We start from the raw sequence: 20,173 nt of genomic DNA, 5'->3' as shown, positions 1-20,173 counted from the left end.
ATTTCTGTGTGACAGCCAACTCGAGTTCCTCCACCTGAAGTCAACCTGCTCCGAGGGGTCTCCTGGGAGCGCTCTGCTGGGCAGAGGTGGCCGTGCCCATCTCCACGTGCACTGAGCTAAGACAGCCTGGAGAGAAAGGACGGCAGTGCCTGCTCCCCTGGGCCCGGGGAACCCCCCAGCCCGACCGTGTCCTCTCTGTCTGGAGCAGCGGTGTCTCTACAGTCGAGCTCACGTGCACAAACTATTCTTTGGACTCCGTTCGTGAAGAGAGATCAGATCAGACATGTTTGTACAGACAGAACAGGAATTCCTCCCCCTCCGACCAGATCTGGTTCTCAGCGTGAGTAGCGAGGTGATGACGCCGCAGAGCAGACGCAGAGGTCACACGAACGACACATGTCACTGTAACTGACTGCTTTACTGGCAGTAGCCCGAAGGCCAGGAGGCAACAAGGCTATTCTGCGACAATTTGTGAGTCTGTGAGTCCTGCCATGCCCAGTGTGCTGTGGCCTTCAACAGTCCACGCTACTGAGAAAGCCTGGCCCAGGCTCCCCCTGCACCCACCCTCCCCCCAGGCTCATTCCCGACCCACCGCCCGCCCTGGACCAGGCTCATCCCACTAAGATACTTGGGCACCAACACACAGCTTCCCCTCTCCCTTAGCGCTGGGGGGTGGGGTGGTGGTAAGGGTGGAGGAAGAGCTGCGCACAGCTGGGGCTGGGGCTGGGGCTGGGTCTCTGGGTCTGGGTCTGGGTCTCTGGGTCTGGGGCTGGGGCTGGGTCTCTGGGGTTTGTGCTGGGGCTGGGTCTCTGGGGCTGGGTCTGGGTCTCTGGGGCTGGGTCTAGGGCTGGGTCTGGGACTGGGGCTGGGTCTGGCTCTGGGTCTGGGGCTGCCTCTCGGTCTGGGGCTGGGTCTCTGGGTCTGGGTCTGGGTCTCTGGGGCTGGGTCTCTGGGGTTGGTGCTGGGGCTGGGTCTCTGGGTCTAGGGCTGGGGCTGGGGCTGGGGCTGGGTCTGGGTCTCTGGGGCTGGGTCTGGGTCTCTGGGGCTGGGTCTGGGTCTCTGGGGCTGGGTTTGGGTCTCTGGGGCTGGGTCTAGGGCTGGGGCTGGGGCTGGGGCTGGGGCTGGGTCTCTGGGGCTGGGGCTGGGTCTCTGGGGTTGGTGCTGGGGCTGGGTCTCTGGGTCTGGATCTGGGTCTCTGGGTCTGGGTCTGGGTCTCTGGGGCTGGGTCTGGGTCTGGGTCTGGGTCTCTGGGGCTGGGTCTCTGGGGCTGGGGCTGGGTCGGGAGCTGCCCTGCTCCAGGCTCTCGTCTACCTGAACCTCCGGGAAGCTGCTGTTTCTCTGGGTCTCAGCTTCTTATTGGTAACTTGCATCATCTCCCTTCCAAGACTAACGAAACAACAAGACAGTGATGTAAGTTATCTTGAGGAATGTCAATAATCGCATAAAAGTCTCATATCATCATTCTGAAATAGCTGCTGTCCAGACACGCTGAGGACAGCCCGTACTGGGCCCAGGTCCCCATGACTCGCCAGGTGTGGGACCTTGGGCACATTGCTTAACCTCTCTGTCTTGGTCTGTTTGGGCTGCTACAACAGAATACCACAGGCAGGGGCTCAAACAATAGAAATGTACTTGTCACAGTTCCAGAGGCCAAAAGTGCAGGGTCAGATCGAGTGCAGGCAGATTCGATGTCCAGCGAGGTGACGGCCGCCTTCTGGTTCATAGGGGGCTGTTTCCTCGCTGTGTTCCCATATGGGGAGGGGACCAGGGAGCTCTCTGGGTCTCTTTTATAAGGCACACATCCCATCACGAGGGCTCCACCCTCATGACCTGAGCATCTCCCAACACCATCACACTGGGCGTTAGGTTTCAGCATATGAATCTGGGGGGCACAAACGCTCAGTCTACGGCACTGTGATCTGCAGTCTCCAAGTCGGTAAAGGGAAGATAACAGTATGAAATTCAGGGTTTGGGTGAGGATGAAGTGGGGCGACGTAGGTCAGGAGCCTAAGGTGCGTCGCACACACCCGATGCCCAGTAACAGTGCCTCACCACCTGCGGACGGCATCCGTGAACCCCGCATCCCCGGCCCCTGTCCCTCTTCCAGGAGCTCGCGTACCAGATGGCTGTGACAGAACAGCAGGCTTGGCGACCACACTTTGTGTTTCATTTAGACACCGTGTCTATTTTTCACACGAGGCTGTATTTTGAAAGCTCTGCTTGGGTACAGAAAGGACAGAAGGACACTTTCCCACTTGGGGAGCACCTGATGGGGGAGGGATGTGGTGGCGACGAGCAGTCCAAGGCTTGCCCGCCTCCAGCCCCAGTTCGTGCAGAGTGGCCAGGGAGGATGGGCCACCCGGATGCCGAGTTAACGTCCCCCTTCACTTCCCAGATCTTCCCTGATGCCAACACACCCACTGCAGCTCTTCAGCCCCAATCGCATCGGGTCCGTGCCCGACTTCCATCCACCCGGGACACTGTTTATTCCTCAGGCTCCTTCCCCAGACCTACCTCCTCCCGTTCATGAGGGCTCAGCTGAGGCCACTGAGGTCCCCAACTTGCTGCCAGCCCTGGCCAGTTCCAGGTAGCATGGCAACCTCACCCGCACCCCCCAGACCACCTGGACCACCCTAGTCCCTCCTCCACGAGAGGTGACAGAAGCGGACCACGCCGTCAGGCGCCGGGGCAGAAGCAGTGAAAAGGATGTCACCACCCTAGGCTTCTAGAAGGGTGCCCTTGACAGGACAGAGACCCTGAGGCGCTGGTGGAAGGTCTTCTTGGCATCGAGCACCACGGCAGGCGTGTAACTGGCAGTATTTTCCTCTTGCAACGGTCAACCAAGGAGGCCCTGGGATGCCCACCTCGCAGCTGTGGAGGCTCAGGCTCACGGGAACAACTCGTGTGAGGTCACCTGACCTGGGGAAAGACGCGCCGGAGAGCCTCGCCCCGATGCCCCTGCGCACGGGGGCACAGACGCCCCACACGGTGGGTCCCTCTGGCTTTGTGGTTGCTTGCGACCCTCCACGTACGTGATGAAGCTCTGACCGCGAGGATGGCTGTGAGGCAGCGGTTGACCAGGAGAAAGGAGGGAAAGCTGGAAGCCGACCACCGGCGCGCACGTGGGCTTGGGAGGTCTCCTCGTGGCTGAAGGAGATCCGCAGAAAGAACTGTGTGCTGCTGACGTGAAACGGCCCCTCCCTGAACGCCGGCGGGGATGCACCAACAGGAAGTCGTGGATACTGTTAGGATCCTGTCGGGGAAGTCAGGGTGATTCTATCACTTACGGTGACTCCCGGGAGAGAGGGTAACAGAAGGGGTGCGTGCAGGGTCCACGGGCGGGGGTCTGTCTCTTCTGTTCCCTGTTGCATCTTCACCGCCTAGAACACCGTCTGGCCCACGGGAGGTGCGCAGCAGATACCTTGTCGGGTGAGTGATGAATGAATGAGGGAGCGAGGGAGTGAAAGGGAAACGGCTCTTTAGGATTTGAGGGCAGTAAACAGAGGAGGTCAAAAGCATCGAGGGTTGGGGTTATGGAACCCGATGAAGGAGGGAGAAGACAAGGGAGCAGGTCCTGGAGCCGGGGACCCTTACCAGGCACCTGTGTGTGCGTGCATGCAGTGTGTGTATGTAGCCAAAGAGGTGAGGGACCCGGGCCTCACATTCCTCAGGACCCTAGATGTGGCCCTTTGTGCTTACCTACACATGAGATTAAATACGTGGCTACGGAGACACACACGCTGGGCCGCGCACAGAAAATGCGCCGTTTTGGGAACCCTGTCTCGGCACTGAAAAAACGCCGGGAGCCTGAAGAAGCAGACAAGCCAGAAGCAAGTGGCACAGGCTTGTCCCGAGCCCTGCACATCTCAGCCACAGGCCAGAGAGGACGAGTCTGGAGAAGCCAGAGGCCCTGCGAGGCCCCCAGGGAAACGGTGCGGCCCTTGCCAAGCCAAATGAGAAAGTAACGGTCACGCGGCAGCCTGCCCCCAGACAGCGGGCCTCGGAAGGTCAAACCTGGACCTCCTCTCCAGGGCCCAGCCCAGCCTGAGCAGCAGTTGGTCAAGGATGTATGTGGACATGACGGCCGTTAGATCACTGATGGGCGGGGGTGGGTGGGGACAGCTGGTCCGTGCTCTGCTGGCCCCTACAATCCAGGCACTGCTGGCTCCCAGGCTCCCCTCCCCAGAGGGCAGCGGGCTCCGCCTGGTCCGTGCACGCAGTGATGGGGAGGTGGGTGGCACTGGACTCCCTCTGCAGGCGGACCTGCAGGACATGGGTGATAGCCCCCCACCCTGGTTCTCTTGGGCAATGCCCCGACACACACACACACACACACACACACACACACACACACTCTCTCTCTCTCTCTCTCTCTCTCTCTCTCTCTCTCTCTGTCTGTCTCTCTCTCTCTCTCTCTCTCTCTCCTGGCTTAGAATCACTGGTGCGATCCATTACCTCCTCTTACAGACTTGTCAGTCACTTGAGGCCACACAGCCCAGGTCTGCAGACCCGCACACCGTCCTCCTCCTTTTCCACCGTCAGCCCCTCTGGATTTACTCCGAGCGTCTGTGTGTGCTGGGGACAAGGGGGTGCTGCAGAGTAGCTGGGGTTAGGAGGAAGCCGCAACAGCACAGGGCCGTAGCTTCTACTACCCCAGGGCCCCGCGGCGCCCCACAGACGGACAGCCAGCCAGTGCCGGCCCTGTCTCAGCGCAAATGAAGGCACAGGAGCCGCTTGGTCCCCGGATGCTGAGGCGATTCCCTCTAATTCCCTGCACACCCGCCGACACCCTGGCGGGAGAGAGAACGCAGGACGAGAGATGGAGGAGATAAGGAAAGGGGTGCTGGGATGGAGAACCAGGCCCTGAGGCGGGGGGAGGGAGAAAAAGCCTGGGCAAGTGAGGGACAAGCAGCACGGGCCCGGGATCCCCACTCTCGGCGTGGAGGCCGGGCGGGGACGGGCAGGACGCTGCAGGTGCAGACACGGAGGGCGACCCCGGAGACGCTGTGGGCAGAGGCTGACCCCGTCCCGCTGGTCACCCCGTGGCCTCCAAGACAGATGGCACGTCCGCCTCACTTTCCCACCAGGAAACAAGGACCAGAGACGGTCACGGTCACAGTGAGTGAGCTGGGGTGACTCCGGCCTCTGGCGTGCTGGTAGCCTTTCCCCTTTCAGGCCACACTCCAGAGCCCAACTCCACAAACGCTGCCCAGGGAGATATTTATGTATTTATCAGTAAGTAGAAATAAATCACGTTTATTTTACTTAACAAAGACCTACATGACCCTGATGTTTCTACGTGTAAGCACGAGGCCGCCTCTGCGGCAGTGAGGCAGAGAGGCTAAGGGCTCGCCTGTGTTTGCCTAGAGCTGCCCCTCGACGGCCCATGTCGGCGGGACCGCCAGCTTCGGCCCAGGGGGCGGCCCTTGGCGAAGGCTGTGTCACCAGGACCTCCTTTCCCCTTCTGGGTCTGGGTGGGGCTGGGCGCCCGCAGACCCCGACCTGGGCCCGGGCCCTCTCCCTTCACCGGGAGCTCCACCATCACCTGACCAAACCCACGTCCGGGCACCAGTGCCCGGCTGTCCACGGCAGCACGAGCTCGGACAAGTGTCCGCCGTTTTAAACTGCAGTTTGTTTTCCAACACAAATGCTATTCTTGTCACCCATCTCGTGGCAATGTTATTTTTTCCTCAGCTTTAAATCATGCAGTTTCAGGATGAAGTTTGTACGAAAATTATCGGTAGGACAAATTACCCGGATGAGACCTGCTCTAGAAACACGATCACCTGTGCATCGTGGGCCACTCTGCCTGGAAGGCCCACCTGCTGCCGTGGGCTCAGCCCCTGGCCACTGGAAAGACAACCAGCTGACGCCTGAATTCTAAAGGATTCAGGGACGTTTAAGAAATACTTAGTCGTGCTCACTTCGGCAGCACATATGCTAAAAAACTGGAACGATACAGAGAAGATTAGCATGGCCCCTGCTCGAAGATGACACGCAAATTCGTGAAGCGTTCCATGTTTTTAGAAACCAACACACCATCGTAAAGCAATTATACTCTAATAAAGAAGTAAAAAAAAAAAAGATACAAGGAAATAAAAATTACTCAAAACCACCCCCCCCAAAAAAAATAGAACTCAGGCCTACCGGACCTACTGCATCACAATCTGCACTTCTACAATCTCCCCAGTGTACTGTGTACCCATGAATAGTTGAAAGGTACATTTCTACCTCGACATGTCTTTTCTGTCTGAGAAATACACACATTTTATCCAATTTGATATAAATAAAACACTCAAAAATGCAAAAAAAAAAAAAAAAAGACTTAGTCTTTGAGGAACAGAAGGCGCAAAGGTGACCGCCACTGAGGCCCGGCTTCAGAGAACTTGAGAACAGAAACCCAGAGCCAGTTGTCTCGTGCCCAACAGGTCTGTTCAAGCTGGACAGTAGTCAGATTATTCCTTCAGGAGGGGAGCCTCTGAGGTACATCCTTTAATTCCACAACGTACCTAAGTTTGACGTGTCCGGTATGGGGAGGGGACCTTCATTTAGGGCTGGTGATGTGCCCAGAGCTGCACTGGAGACTCGTGTATGTTAGCACCACATTTCTAAGGAAGTTTTACGGATGAGGAAGAAGAGACACAGACCTCGGGCCAACTGTTGAAGGTCAGAGCCCGAGCGTGAGCCCTAGTTGCCTCCTGACTCCATGCCGCTGCCCCGTCACGGAAGCACGCCTCCCACCACAGTGCCCCAAGTGCCATCCAGCCTTGCACCAGCTCCCTGGGCACCGAGCACGAGGACGCGGGCTGGGGGGACGGAAGGCAGTAACAGGTTCCATTGTGGAGCAGCCCTCCCCAGCCAAGGTGAGTGAGCTCTATCACCTAAGCGTCTCATAACAGAGGAGCGGGTCTTCCAGGCAGGCGAAGGCCCACGGCGCACAGGCAGCTGCACTTGTAACGCTGTGAGCCCAGGAAGAGCAGGGTGCTCTCAGCTCAGCGCGCCCTCCGACACGTCACACCACCCAGACCACGGAGACCCAGCACTTTTGGAGCTACTGCGTTGTTTAGATTTCCTTCCTGTTAAGGGTGACTCCACACCAGAAAGGCCAATTGCAAAGCACATACACAACGATTCCTCATTTTCATGCATAAAGATAAAAAACTAGAGTGAATAATCAACAGTGAAAGCAGTTAGGAGACCCAGAACACTATAAACCACACCTAGCAAATGCCCTACGTGTCTCCCCACCACCGTCCCCCTGTTGTCCTCTCATTTGGTAAGGAGCTCGCCCCACATACGTGCTAAGAGCACAGAATGCACCTTTCCAATGGGAGCCCTTCCAATTGGAGCAGATGCAGAAAGGCTGTCCTCCTCCTATAGAAACTCGGATTACGTCATATCTTCCTTAGCGAGATGCTCTCTGCAACAGACTCCGCTGGCTAAATGTCGACGGGGATGAAGTTAGTACTCCACTCACCCCTGTTCATAACCAGACGCCAATCAGCATACACGATGCACAGGTCCCTTCCAGAGAGCCTCACTGTGGTCAGCCGGGTGAGGATGACCTGCAGCAGGTGGCCTGGGGCCTCCCGGCGCCTCCTGCCGGCCCGGCCTTTCTCCATGGTGCGTCTCCCACCCCCGTCTGTCCCTCACGACTCCAGCTCTGCAGCTCTGCCAGGATCTTATTAGAGAACTGAAGTTCCAGCGGAGAACACCTTCAGGCATGACCCTTCCCACGGGGGTTTTCATTTTAATAAAGGCTTTAGTGACTATCAAAGGCTTCAACTTCCTAAATCACTCCAGTGGCAGAGTGGCTAGTAGGTATGGAGAATGACACAAAGTGGGGCTAAGATTTGTAGCCTTTGTATCGCCCAGGGTGTGTCCAAAACCCATCTGTGCAGGTGCCACCCGACACCCAGTGCATACACAGGCGCTCACCTCCCCAGGAGTGAACAGAAGAGGACCTCACCCTCCACTCAGCATAGGTGTCAATCCCTGTCCAGAGCTCGTGTCAATTCCAGTAGTTAGCAGCTGCCTGTACACATGTTAAGGAGGATTCTGAAGCCCTGTCTGGGCCTGGGGGAAGGTGGTGCTGACTCACAAGCAATGCTTGCTGTGGGGGCAGGTGGCCAGGGGCAGGGCCGCCATTATAAGCGATTTCCATTTTTCATACTTTTCTGAATGTGATTTCTGGGACTAATGGATATAATTAAATATATGGCCTTTAAACTTAGAAAAAGAACAGCAAATGACATTTTAAAGACTGGGCACTTGAGGTCCTGGTGTCCTTCTACCCTTCCTTTCAAGGCAAAGGGTTGGTTTCACTTGTAAAGCTAGAGTGGGATGAGGGCGTTTCTAGAATCCTTTCTACAGTGATATTCTGTGCATCACGGCCTATCTGCCTCGAGCACCAACTTCTACTCCTTAGACAGGAGGCCACATGAGCAGGAGAGAAGTCGAGCCCCAGGCCCCCCTTCTAGAGCCCGCGGCCCCCAGGCTCCAGCTCACTGCCTACAGCACTCCCACTGGGCGGCGAGGGGCAGAGGGCCCTGGGGCGAGAGCTCTCCAGAGGCTTCCAGAGACTTCCAGCCCCTCTTTCCTCTTTGGGATTCCACCTCCCCGACCTAAGTTTCTAAGAAGGAATAAGCGAGCGGACAAGCCAAAACACCCAACTTACGGAGACTGAATGCAGTCCAGACCTCAGGGGGTAAATTTTTTATGGAAAAATGTAAGAATCCCTCAAAAGTTAACATGGTAGTCAAACACCTGCTTGTGCTTGCCACTGGTTACAGATACTCCTCTTTGTAACCAAGGTGTTGTTTGTCAAGACTTGGGGAAGAAAAGGCAGCCTGAGCAGATGTTGGCAAAATGCTAACGCAAGAGCCCCAGCAGGAGCGGGTGTAGCAATGAGGGGAGAGGCGGGGAAGCTCCGCACCCCAGACTCTTGTCTTCCAAGCAGCTGTGCGCTGCTCCCCAAATCAGAAAGCAGGTTTCCAGGTTGACATTTCCACGCTGGACGCCGGAGATGCACTAAGGAGAAAAACTCTCCATCCTCACAACCCCTTACATGTGAGAGAGATGGCCGGTCGGGCTGGGCTTTGATTTTCATCTGAGCTTTCCCTTCCTGTTTGTGTGTTTTAAATACAGACAAGGGCTTCCCTGGTGGCGCAGTGGTTGAGAGTCCGCCTGCCGATGCAGGGGACGCGGGTTCCTGCCCCGGTCTGGGAAGATCCCACATGCCACGGAGTGGCTGGGCCCGTGAGCCATGGCCTCTGAGCCTGTGCGTCCGGAGCCTGTGCTCCGCAACGGGAGAGACCACGACAGTGAGAGGCCCGCGTACCGCAAAAAAAAAATAATAATAATTTTATATATATATATATATATATATATATATATATATATATACACACATATACACACAGACACACAAAGAACCTCACAATGAAATAGCAAAACATCCAGGAGGATGTGAGCAGACCTAAGCAAGAGAGGGCGTCTCTCTTCCCTTTTCCAAACAGGCACCAGTGTCAGAAGCCGTCATGGGCGCTTCTACATGAGACTTCTTTTTCATCCTCCCACGACCATGGGGGGTTGAGAGTGAAGCGCGGCACCAGCAGCGCAGGGGTAAATCTGCCACTTGTTAGCTGTGTGACCTTGAATGCGATGCCTCCTCCGTGGGCCTCAGGCCACCTACCTCACTGAGCTGTTGTGAGGATTAAATGAGTTAGCACTTATCAGGAGGCACTCAGGAACCATGGGTCACTCCTCCTCTTGCTGTTGTTATTATTTTCATGGTCGAGCCACAGTCTCTTGATGTGACATGGAATCAATGGAGAGCAGAGCGTGGGCAGAGGGCCGTGGGATGGCCAAGCTGTACAGACTCCTTCCCTTCTAAGGAGGCATCGTTCCAAAGGAACACTTTACAGAGGAGAAGCTTTGTGTAGTTTTATTATTCTTGTTTTAAAAAAAAATTACTTATTTTTATTTATTTATTTTTGGCTGCGTTGGGTCTTCCTTGCTGCATGCGGGCTTTCTCTAGTTGCGGCAAGCAGGGGCTACTCTCATTGCGGTGGCTTCTCTTGTTGTGGAGCATGGGCTCTAGGTGCGTGGGCTTCAGTAGTTATGGCATGTGGGCTCAGTAGCTGTGGCTCGCGGGCTCTAGAGTGCAGGATCAGTAGTTGTGGCACACGGGCTTAATTGCTCCGTGGCATGTGGGATCTTCCCGGACCGGGGCTCGAACCCGTGTCCCCTGCATTGGCAAGGGGATTCTCAACCACTGCGCCACCAGGGAAACCCTATTATTCTTTTATTATTTATTCTTCGCTAAGGTGAGAATCCCAAGCCACCCAGGAGGCAGGCAGCTTCCACCAAACCTGGAGCTGGCCTGAGTGTCTACGAGAGGCCTTACCTTCCTGGACTCAGCCCGCCCGACCTGCTCCATCCACTGGCCAGGGTTCTTACACTTTGAGGTCCTGGGTGACTACAGAAAATATAACGATCATCCAAACCAGCAGTTCTATTTACAAGTGGGCAAACTGAGGGCCCGGGCCCTGGTTTCCCCTCTGGTGGCCCCTGCGCTCTGCAGAGCGGCCCCAGGGCCGTCACTGTCATCGTTCAACGGTCTGTTCACGTCACCGTTACTGAGCATTCTTATTCTAACCCCAAGGACTACTTTTGGCACACACTGCAGGGCCGGGGCCTGCTGCCTGCTGGCTGGGGCGGGCATCACGGGAGAGCTCCGACACTAGGGGGCAGAGCAGGGGCGGGGCAGCACGGGGAGACGGATGGGCCCGCGGCCAGCTGCACCGCCCACGAGCAGCCTGATGCCAGGCAAATATTCGTCTGCAGAATAAAAGGGTTGGACTGAGACCACCTAAGGTTCTTTCCAGCTCTTTCAAAAACATAATTGCTGTCCACAGCCAAGAAGCAGGCCCTACGAAATCTCCAGAGACAGAACGTTGATTATTGCCTCCTTGGAAAGTGGAGGCAAGGAGTATGCAGGGGTAGCGGAGCGACAGCTGACAGATAAGGCGTTTCTCCTTGAGATGATGATGTTCTGAAGCTGTGACGATGGCTGCGCGTATTTGCGGCCGTCCTAAAAACCACTGAATTGTCTACTGGAAATGGGTGAACTGTATGGTACGTAAAATATATCTCAAAAAAGCTGTTATCCCCCAGAAAAAAAAGAAGCTCTGACTTCATTGCTACTGCTCCTGCTGGAAGAAGGGGACACCCCCTCTCCCTCACAGGGCCATCAAGACGGTATCCGAACAGTTCTGAGCGCAGTGCCTGGTGCAGCCCATGTGCTCCGTGCACAGCAGCCAGTGGGGAAGGGCCTGCTCCTACAGGGAGGGCCCTTCTCCCAGGGAAATCTTAGAAGGGAGGTGAGGAGCTGCCCTGCCTTTGGCATGAGGTCAGTCCTCCCGGGCCAGACCAGCCCCTTCCTAATTGCAGGTGCACACAGCCCCCTGCCGCGGGAGGAGAGCCTAAGCGCGCAGGTGCACACAGCCCCCTGCCGCGGGAGGAGAGCCTCAGCGCGCACACAGCCCCCTGCTGCGGGAGGAGAGCCTAAGCGCGCAGGTGCAAGGTGCTGAGCGTGGATCCCTGTGAAGCAAGTTCCTTGAGATAAAGGGGGCGAAGCTCATCTCCCACAGCAGAGAGGGACCAAAGTCCTGCAGACAACTCAGTCTGGACGCTAAAGCTGTGTGCCGCTGGGGCTTGTGGAATCAGAGAGGCGAATGGCGGCTGCAGAAGTGGAGAAGCAATGGCAATCGGTGTGAAATGCTGCCGCCGACGGTGCCAGGCATGTGAGGAGAAGCAGCTGTGGTGCTGATGATGCCAGCAACGCAAGGAGGATGACCCGGTTCCCAGAGATGGAAGGGTCCCGCCAGGGCAGCTCTGCCCGGGAGTGGATCTCTCGACCGCAGACCCTGGCCGAGCACCGAGCTGACCAACTGCTGCTCCTGGCCCTGCAAAGTCTCCGAGGATGCTCTGCAGAAATAGAGCACGGGGGCTGCAGTGAGGCAGAGCTGACCATCCAACAGAGCCCTGGGCAGGGCACATAACCCAACAGAGCCTCGGTTTCCCCGTCTATAAAATGGGGATGATTGGAGTCTCTGCCCCCAAGAGTAACCACGAGGATAAAATTAAACACTGCGCAGAAAGCACAGCGCAGCAGCTGGTACACACTAAAACTGGAAACAGCACCAGCTACTGCTGTTGATGCTGCCTGCCAAGCGCTGACACGGGGCATGTGCCTCTCGACACTGACATGATGATGAGACTCAAGCCTCTTCCCTAAAGACCAGTGAGGCCGAATGAGGACGCACCCCCGGCTTGATCGGAGTGTGAGGAGGAGGGATGCTACAGCCAGAGACTGAAGATAAATAATGCAGATTCCTCATCAAGGTCCCATTGTGGGTGTCCATCCCAAGTCTAAGGCCAGGAACTCGTCAGGAGAGCACATCACCGGGTAACGAGAGCACTTTTGCTTTTGGGGATCAAGGGCAATGGAAGTTAATTTGGGGACACCTTGTTTTGGCACGCGGGTTTCTGACTATGATTTTAAGCCACCACACGCGAAGCGATATTCCTACCTTCCACTGCCTCTCGGTAGGGCCAGGATCTAATACAGCACTAAGGAATCACATCATCTCCTGTGCAGGGATTATTAAAAAAAAGGGTCCTCTGGTGGTCCTTTCACTCATGAGACATGCTGTCAAGTTGATGCTGTCTGCAATGGGGGCAAAACAGGGTCCCCCACCCCATGGCCATACCTGCCATTCCCTCTCTCTCGACATTGAAAACCCTCCCAGTCACCTGGAGTCGTGCGGCTCGTTCAGATCTGCTCCCCTACGTCCCCAAAGCATGCTTCAGAGTCGGGGAAGAAACGGCACGGGGGGCCCGCAGGGAGCCAGGGTATCTCCCGAGGCTGTGCCGTTCTCCACAGGAAGATGCTGCTTCTCTCTTAACCTCCCTTGGAACACTGCCCTGCTCCTCGCCTGCTCTACAAACCCCGGGGGGCAAACGTCCCCGTCAAGCTCCGCCCTGAGCACGAGGCTTCCCCGCAGCCGCCGGATCTCGGCGCGGCCACCGCCCCCAAGACCACGATGCCCGTGCGGAACGAGGCCCGCAGGCGGCCCATCTCCTCCGTCATCCCCGAGACGGGGGCCGATTTTATCCTCCTTTGTGGATGAAGACAAGAGAGACAACCCAAGGAGACAGCCGTCGCCCGAGGGCCTGCTGTGATATCCGCACGAGACAGTAAGGCCGCCCGAGGACCAGTGGGCGCGCGTCCACAGACCGCAGCCCACGCCCCACGGCCTCCCGCGCTCACCCCGGCGGCTACGCTCCAAGCTGGCAGCTCCACGTGCGCCCGCAACCCAACCTGCCCGACCCCGGCTCCTCCCCTCCCCGCCCCCTACCTGCCCCGGGACGGTCGTTCGGGCCACCGGAGCCCTCTGTCCACCGCAGCCCTCCGTCCACCCCCTGCCTCTCCCAAGGCAGGCCGTGCAGCTACACACCCTGAACGACGTCTCCCCCAGGCCCCTGCGCAGCCCCTCACGCCACGGCTGCCCAGCCTTCTCGCAGCTCCTCCCCCAGCCTGCCATCGCCTCTGCTGGCGTGACCCCCCCCCCGCCCCCCACCTCGCAGCTCTACGTGAAATGCCGCGGGCCGCACTGCCTGCAGAGGACAGGTCACCGACCCTCCGTGAAACGTTTCTTATTGTTTTCAAATTAAAAAAAAAACCAAAACAACAACCACTTCTTCCTCTGGATTCTCAGCCCTGCCCAGTGCGTCCTGTGAGCCCGGGGCCTGTCACGGGGAAGCTCCTCAGCCCTGTAGGTTTCGATGCGGGGTCACCTCTGATTGTTCAAGAAGCCCCCATTCACAGCCCCCGTGTGTCCCCTGCACAGGCAGAAATGCAGCACAGGGCGCCTTCCTGACCTCAGATACAGCCTGGGCCGCCCTGTGCGCACAGCCCCGCAGGCATCCCCAGGCTGGGGGGAGCGGATCTCCCCAGGTCCACAGGCCATCCTGGGCCAGCCTGTATTCTGCCTATTCTGTCCTTCATTCTAATTCTGAATCTAAACCATACCAGCTCCTTACTAAGCAACTGAATCGGGGTCAGGAGAGACAGGTACTCTCGGTAAAGGTGACTTTATTATTGGCTCAGAAATAATGAATCCTGGAAATGAGGTTCCAAGTAAGGTCATTTCAAAACATGAATGTCTTGTCTTTTTTTTTGTCCATGCCTCTACTCCTTCCCGTTTAGAAATTTAAAAATTTTACACGAAGGACACTCTACGTACATGCACACATATATATACTACCTGTCTGCTAAACTACAAATTTTATTTAAAAATTAAAAGTTCTTCCAGCTCCATGTTCTAAAAAAAATCCAGCATCAAAAAATAGAAGAAAATGGTAAATGCATGTTTCCAAAGTTTGGTGAGGTTCTTCAGAGCCCCTAAGGTAGCAGGGACAGATGACGTTGGCTTAGAGTTAGTTGTTCAGTCGTAACCTCAAACGCACTTCTTCTAAGGCCATGATTTTTAGGTGGGTTTAAGGAGGAAAGTCTCTATAGTGATGCTGAACATTCTCCCAACTCAGGCTTCCTCTCCGAAAATCCCCTCCTGCATTTGGAACATAATCCAATAACAGGACAAAACACCATGTTGGAAATTAGAACTACATTTGTAACATATTTCACAGAGATAATATCTAAATATATAAAGAGTTCTTACCAAATCAAGAACAAAAATGATAACCACCTCAAAGGAACACCCACAAAGGACTGAACAGTAGGCATAAAAGAAAAGGCCAATAAGTAAATGAATTCATGTTTAACAACACAAGTAAGCAGATGAATTAACCACTGGTGATGAGGCACCATTTATTTTTATCAAGCTATCGAAGATTTTTTTTAAAAAGGATAATGGCCAGAATCAGCATGGGAAAACGGGCACTCACGCTTCCGATGGGAGTGAAATTTGGCATCTGTCATCAAAGACCTTCTGTTCCACTGATGTATCCCAGGTAGGTGATCAGACAGAGATGAAGACATTCGGTATAAGGATGCTCACCGCAGCACTGATTATAAAAGTGAAAATCTGTACAAACCCTATACGTTCAGATAAGCTCATCTTTAAATTAAACATAGACACACACACACATCCAGGTATGTGGAAAGATATTTACCAAAATGTGGGAATGTTGGGTATTTTTCTTTTTGCTTATTTGTATTCTCTAACTTTCCCTATAATAACCCAGCCCTCCTCGTGCACTCGGAAAGGGGTGGGCGCAGAAATCGACTCTGACTCGGCACACAGTGCCCATCGGAGACGGCCTGGACCATCTCCCGCCTTGCTCATCCTGCCATCACTTCAATGGAAGTCAAGCTTTCTTTTCCAAAATCCCTTTTGCATCAGGAAGGGGGGTACAAGTTATTTTAAAGATTCGTTTCATTTTTTTCTGCCATGTAAAAGCTGTGGGTCTGGCCCTTTAAAATACTGCTTAAAATTCTCCCTTAAAAAACAAGGCGATTACTTGCCAAGCCCCTGCTGCAGGAAGGAAACCTTGTAACTACCCAGCATCTGTCTCTCAATTCAAAGGCAAGGCTCCACAGCCAGGAAACACTGTGATTCAGAGAACAAGAGGACCGCGTGAGCTATGGGGGAATCTACACCCGAATCCTGAAATACCATGTGCGGGAGACTAAAACTTCAAACCTAAGGCTGGGTGTGAGTACATCACATGAGCAAAAAAGAAAGAAAAGCAGGCCTCTTTCATTGGGTACATTACGCTGCTGGGCAAAATAAAAGGCAGCAGTTGTAACTGCCACCTTTGCAAAGAGCAAAGTTGAGCTCAGTGACTAAAAACGTGTTTACTCAACAATAGTCCTTTAACTAGAATAAGGAAGAGTGAGTAAGCCACGATGCCTAGAAAGTCAGCAGGCTCTGGACCAGCAGTGCTATTTTTGGAAACAGCTCTTTAGAGCAATGTTCAGCACTAAAAGGGGGAAGGAAGATGGGGAAGCACCTCTGGGTACAGAGACTTGTGTTAAGGACATGAAACACTATTTCCTATAATCACAAGAATGCCCATTTTACAGATGAGGAAACTGAGGTAAAGTGGCACCATGGCGTAATGGGAGAGTCCAGCGGACCTGAGATCCTGCCCCAAGGTCCTGTGTAGGCTTGCACGAATCACTTCTAGCCTCTCACTTTCCATTTCTTTATTTGTAAACTGTGGATAATAAGACTACCTGCCATATTTGTGAAGCTGGACTGAGAGCACATATGGCAACTTTCTGGCAGAGTGCCCAGCACACGGCGGGTGCTCAGCAGATGGAAAACACTAGGAGGAGGGTTTATACTTGGCCCAAGGACCCCAGGCCTACATGCCAGAGGGCGGATCTGAACTTGGGTCCTTCTCTCCCCAGAGTCCCTGCACACAATCTCTCTGCACTGTTTCCCTCAGAACCCCTCTCCCTCCCCGTCGCCCACTTGTGAAACCTACGTCTCACCAAACTCTCCGGTCAAAACATCACAAGTACTAACACACGTTCCCTCTTTTGACTACTTTAGTTTCTTGTTTTTATTAACATGATAATTCAATAATAATCTCAAACTGAGTCTTAATGGTTGCATGATCCAATGTTCCTCCAACTGTCATCTGCATGTCCCAGATCCTCTTTCCAAAAAGTATTCCCCCCGAAAAAATCAGGAATCTTCCTATCCACACAGCAAACCAGTTTCTTTGAAAGTCAAGAAGCTTTTTCAACAGCTTGACTGGACACGAAGGTGTTTTCGCCTGGAACCGACGAGGATGCCGCCGGTCCCCCAGGTTCCAACACCATTGTTGCTTGGTCCAGAGCCTCACCTGCCATCGGCACCTTGCTTCCTCACACCTGGGTTTCCGCTCCCGTCACTGCTCACTCTGGCAGCCCATGTGGCCTTTTGTCCCCAAGGCACAAGCACGCACGGTGCCTCCGATAGGAAGGTGCTTTCGTCAGGGAAGCCAGGAATGGAGGCAAAAGCCAGGTACAGCCAGCTGATGGCTGCCAGGCTCTGAGCAGTGAGCTCTCAAACACCCACAGAGCTCGGTCCCTTCAAAGGCCCACCAGTCCCAGATGCTGGCTCTCTGCTGCCCCCAAACTCACGCATGTGGGTCTCTCAAGAGACAGCGAGATGGTACAGGACCACCGGCCAGAGAGCTCCCCACCAAACGCCAATGGGAGAAAGTTTAAATGGAGGCCAGCATCCTTGCAGTGAAGTGACCACAGCATCTGGCATTTAAAGAGCCCTTAATACCTCACACGTGCTTTCATAACAGACTCATCTCCTCGGGTGGCCAACCGCCCAGTTTGCCCAGGACTGTCCTAGTTTTAGCGCTGAAAGTCCTGGGTCCCAGGAAACCCCTCAGTCTCACGCAAACCTGGACGGCTGGTCACCCTGTGACCCTTATGGCAGCAAATGAATCAAGCAACTCCGTGAGGTCCGGGATGCCCAGATCCCAACAGCCGGAGCTCCACCTGGCCATCACCAGCTCCACCTGTTCAGTCCAGAACAAGTGCTCACAGACAGTAAACTATGGGTCTGGCACTCACGGCTCTTCTCTTTACGTTATTGCTTTGAAAAACCTCCCACTTGTGGAAAACCTTGGAATTCCATCACTAGGACTTCACTGCTTTGGGTCAAGACCCTTGTGTCTTGATAAAAATTAAAATACTTCAAAATGCTCAGGAAGAGAAACAAATCATTAGCGTTAACACCTAGACAGAAAGATTCTTTCTTAAATGTCTTTTAACTGGAAGAAAGGAGGAAGGGGAAGAAACGTTTCTAAGAGGCTGAGATCGTGTGGGACCTGGGCCCCCAACATGAATTCCAGCCATCTCGCCACATTGCAGGTTCGCGCACCACCAGCCTTAAGTGGAACAGCCTAGAGACATTCTCCATTTAGCTTATATCTGCTCTCTCCTTTTTTTTTTTTTTTTTTTTTTTGCGGTACGCGGGCCTCTCACTGTTGTGGCCTCTCCCGTTGCGGAGCACAGGCTCCGGACGCGCAGGCTCAGCGGCCATGGCTCACGGGCCCAGCCGCTCCGCGGCATGTGGGATCTTCCCGGACCGGGGCACGAACCTGTGTCCCCTGCATCGGCAGGCGGACTCTCAACCACTGCGCCACCAGGGAAGCCCTATATCTGCTCTCTTATCTCAGAGCGGCACTAAGAGAGATTTAGGACCGACAGGCCTATTTCTCCAAATTCCTTCTGCTTCTCGGATACATTCGCTTCACTGAATACTGAAATGTGTGAAGAGCAGCCATCAAACCTGAATGTGCTGGAAACCTCGGGGCACCTGCCATGCTGCCGGGTCGGGGGTCTGGGCGTTGGACCTGGATTTCAAGCAGCTCCCGGGTGATGCCCGGCCTGGGAGGCGCCAGGCCGTGGATCAGGGAGCAGGCAGGAAGCAGAGTTCTGCCCCTTGAATCATGGCCAATGACCAAATATTTCCCCAATTCTATTCAAAAGAGGAGTGACTCAGGTAGGAGTTTAGGTGACTGAGTTGCAGTTACCAAGTTCAGGGAACACAGTTTGCAGTGTGTCCTCTGGGGGTGGCAGATGTTCCCCAGGGAATCTGTGAGATGGGAGAAGACGGGCCACAGGCAGAAATGAAAAGACAGACAAGCATGTCCCCACGTCACCAGGCCCCTCAGCACGTGCCTCAGGAGTCAGACACACAGTCGAGAACAGGTCCTCAAAAACAGAGAAGGTCAAAGTCATTTACAACACCCAGATCCACTGACTTCTCTTTAAACACAGTCCTAGGGCTGCCTACGTGCCCGGTGGCAGCCCTCCCAACCCGGGGAATGGCCGGGAGGAGCTGTGGCCACCCCGGGCTCTGGTGAGTCAGGTCCCCAAGTGGGAAAGGAGGGGCCTGGTTGGAGAGAGGAACAGACGGAGTTGGGGGGACCTCAGGCCAGGGTTCCTGTTCTGGCCCCTCCAGCCAGGGAGACCGGGAAGACACCGGCCTGGGGCGTGGGCCTGGCCCTCCAGCCACGCATCCTCCCCGCACATGTCGGTACCGAAAGCACCACGTTTCCAGGGCTTCCGGCGAGCTTTCTGCTGCAGTGCAAATCCCTTGGAGATTCTGCGAGAGCGATGACATTTCTCCGTATAAACATACACATGCACACTCACATGTAAAACTTTCCATGAAATATGAAGGGGTCCAAGGACTTCCCAAACCCCATCTGTGGACCTGCGAGCTCAGGTGTCCAGCATCTCTGCAGGCAGGCAGGCGGGGCCTTGTCCTTCCTTGGGCACTGCAGACACAGCACCTTCAGAAGGGCTGTGGAAATGCTCAAGCCCTGAAAAAGGTTTTACTGACTCCATAAAACAGAAAGAGGACTGAAAAATCCAGTCAGTAAACGTTTCGTTAAAACATGTAAAGTGTGGCCTTGTGTCAATTGGTCAACAGCAACCTGACTCCTGTTACTTAGAATTCCCAGGTGACTCGATGTGGAGAGCGGGACCTGTCTGCCATCATTTGGGATGGGACCTGAGAACACTACCCTGTCCCAAAGTGAGCCTGCCTAGGGCAGGAGGGCATCACCCATCCCTTTTATAAAGACGGACACTGGGGTCCAGGGGAGGGGGGAAGGGCAGAAAATAAAGCACAGCTTTGGAGTTCGCAGTGACTGCCAGGTTGGGATGCTCCCAACTGACCATAAACAAGGCTCCGGAACAGACAAGGTGGGACATGCACAGGCGGCGTCCACACCATAAAATAACCGAACGTCCCAGGCTCCATCTGCCACGGCGGCCACTGTTGCTTTATGCTGCAAACCCGGCCCACGATCACCCCCCACCTTCTACATAAAGGTGACCGAGATGCTCTGTCACTGATGAGTCTGGACATCTCCCGGTCGAGAACTGGCCGCGGCTTGGTGTCCTCAACCTGCCTTAGAATCACCCAGCAGAAGCCCAGACCCCGTGCAGAGCCCTCCTGATGCCTCTGACCTCTCACCTGAGGCCCTGGGGTGCTCCCCTCCCATCCCAGCCCCGCCCCACCAAAGCAAACTACACCGATCCAGGTTTATTAGCCAGTGGTATTCCTGGCTGTCTCTGCCGGTGACCTCCGACAAGGAGAGGGCAAACCTAGTCTAAGGC

General features: G+C 54.9%; 1 protein-coding gene and 1 non-coding gene across 2 annotated transcripts in view; one reads left to right on the top strand and one right to left on the bottom strand.

Annotated features, from left to right (window-relative positions):
• Positions 1 to 20,173, bottom strand: part of PGBD5 (piggyBac transposable element derived 5) — an 89,386-nt gene that overhangs the window by 41,804 nt on the left and 27,409 nt on the right. The gene's annotated exons all lie outside the window — the stretch shown is intronic.
• On the top strand, positions 5,917 to 6,025 carry LOC117308608 (U6 spliceosomal RNA). The gene has a single exon (XR_004522698.1). It is a non-coding gene; the product is annotated as a U6 spliceosomal RNA (small nuclear RNA).

Source organism: Tursiops truncatus, chromosome 16 (assembly GCF_011762595.2).
Source record: "Tursiops truncatus isolate mTurTru1 chromosome 16, mTurTru1.mat.Y, whole genome shotgun sequence".
Classification (NCBI taxonomy): Eukaryota; Metazoa; Chordata; class Mammalia; order Artiodactyla; family Delphinidae; genus Tursiops; species Tursiops truncatus.
Note: the sequence above shows the minus strand (reverse complement) of the source record. Positions and strands in the feature narration are given on the sequence as shown.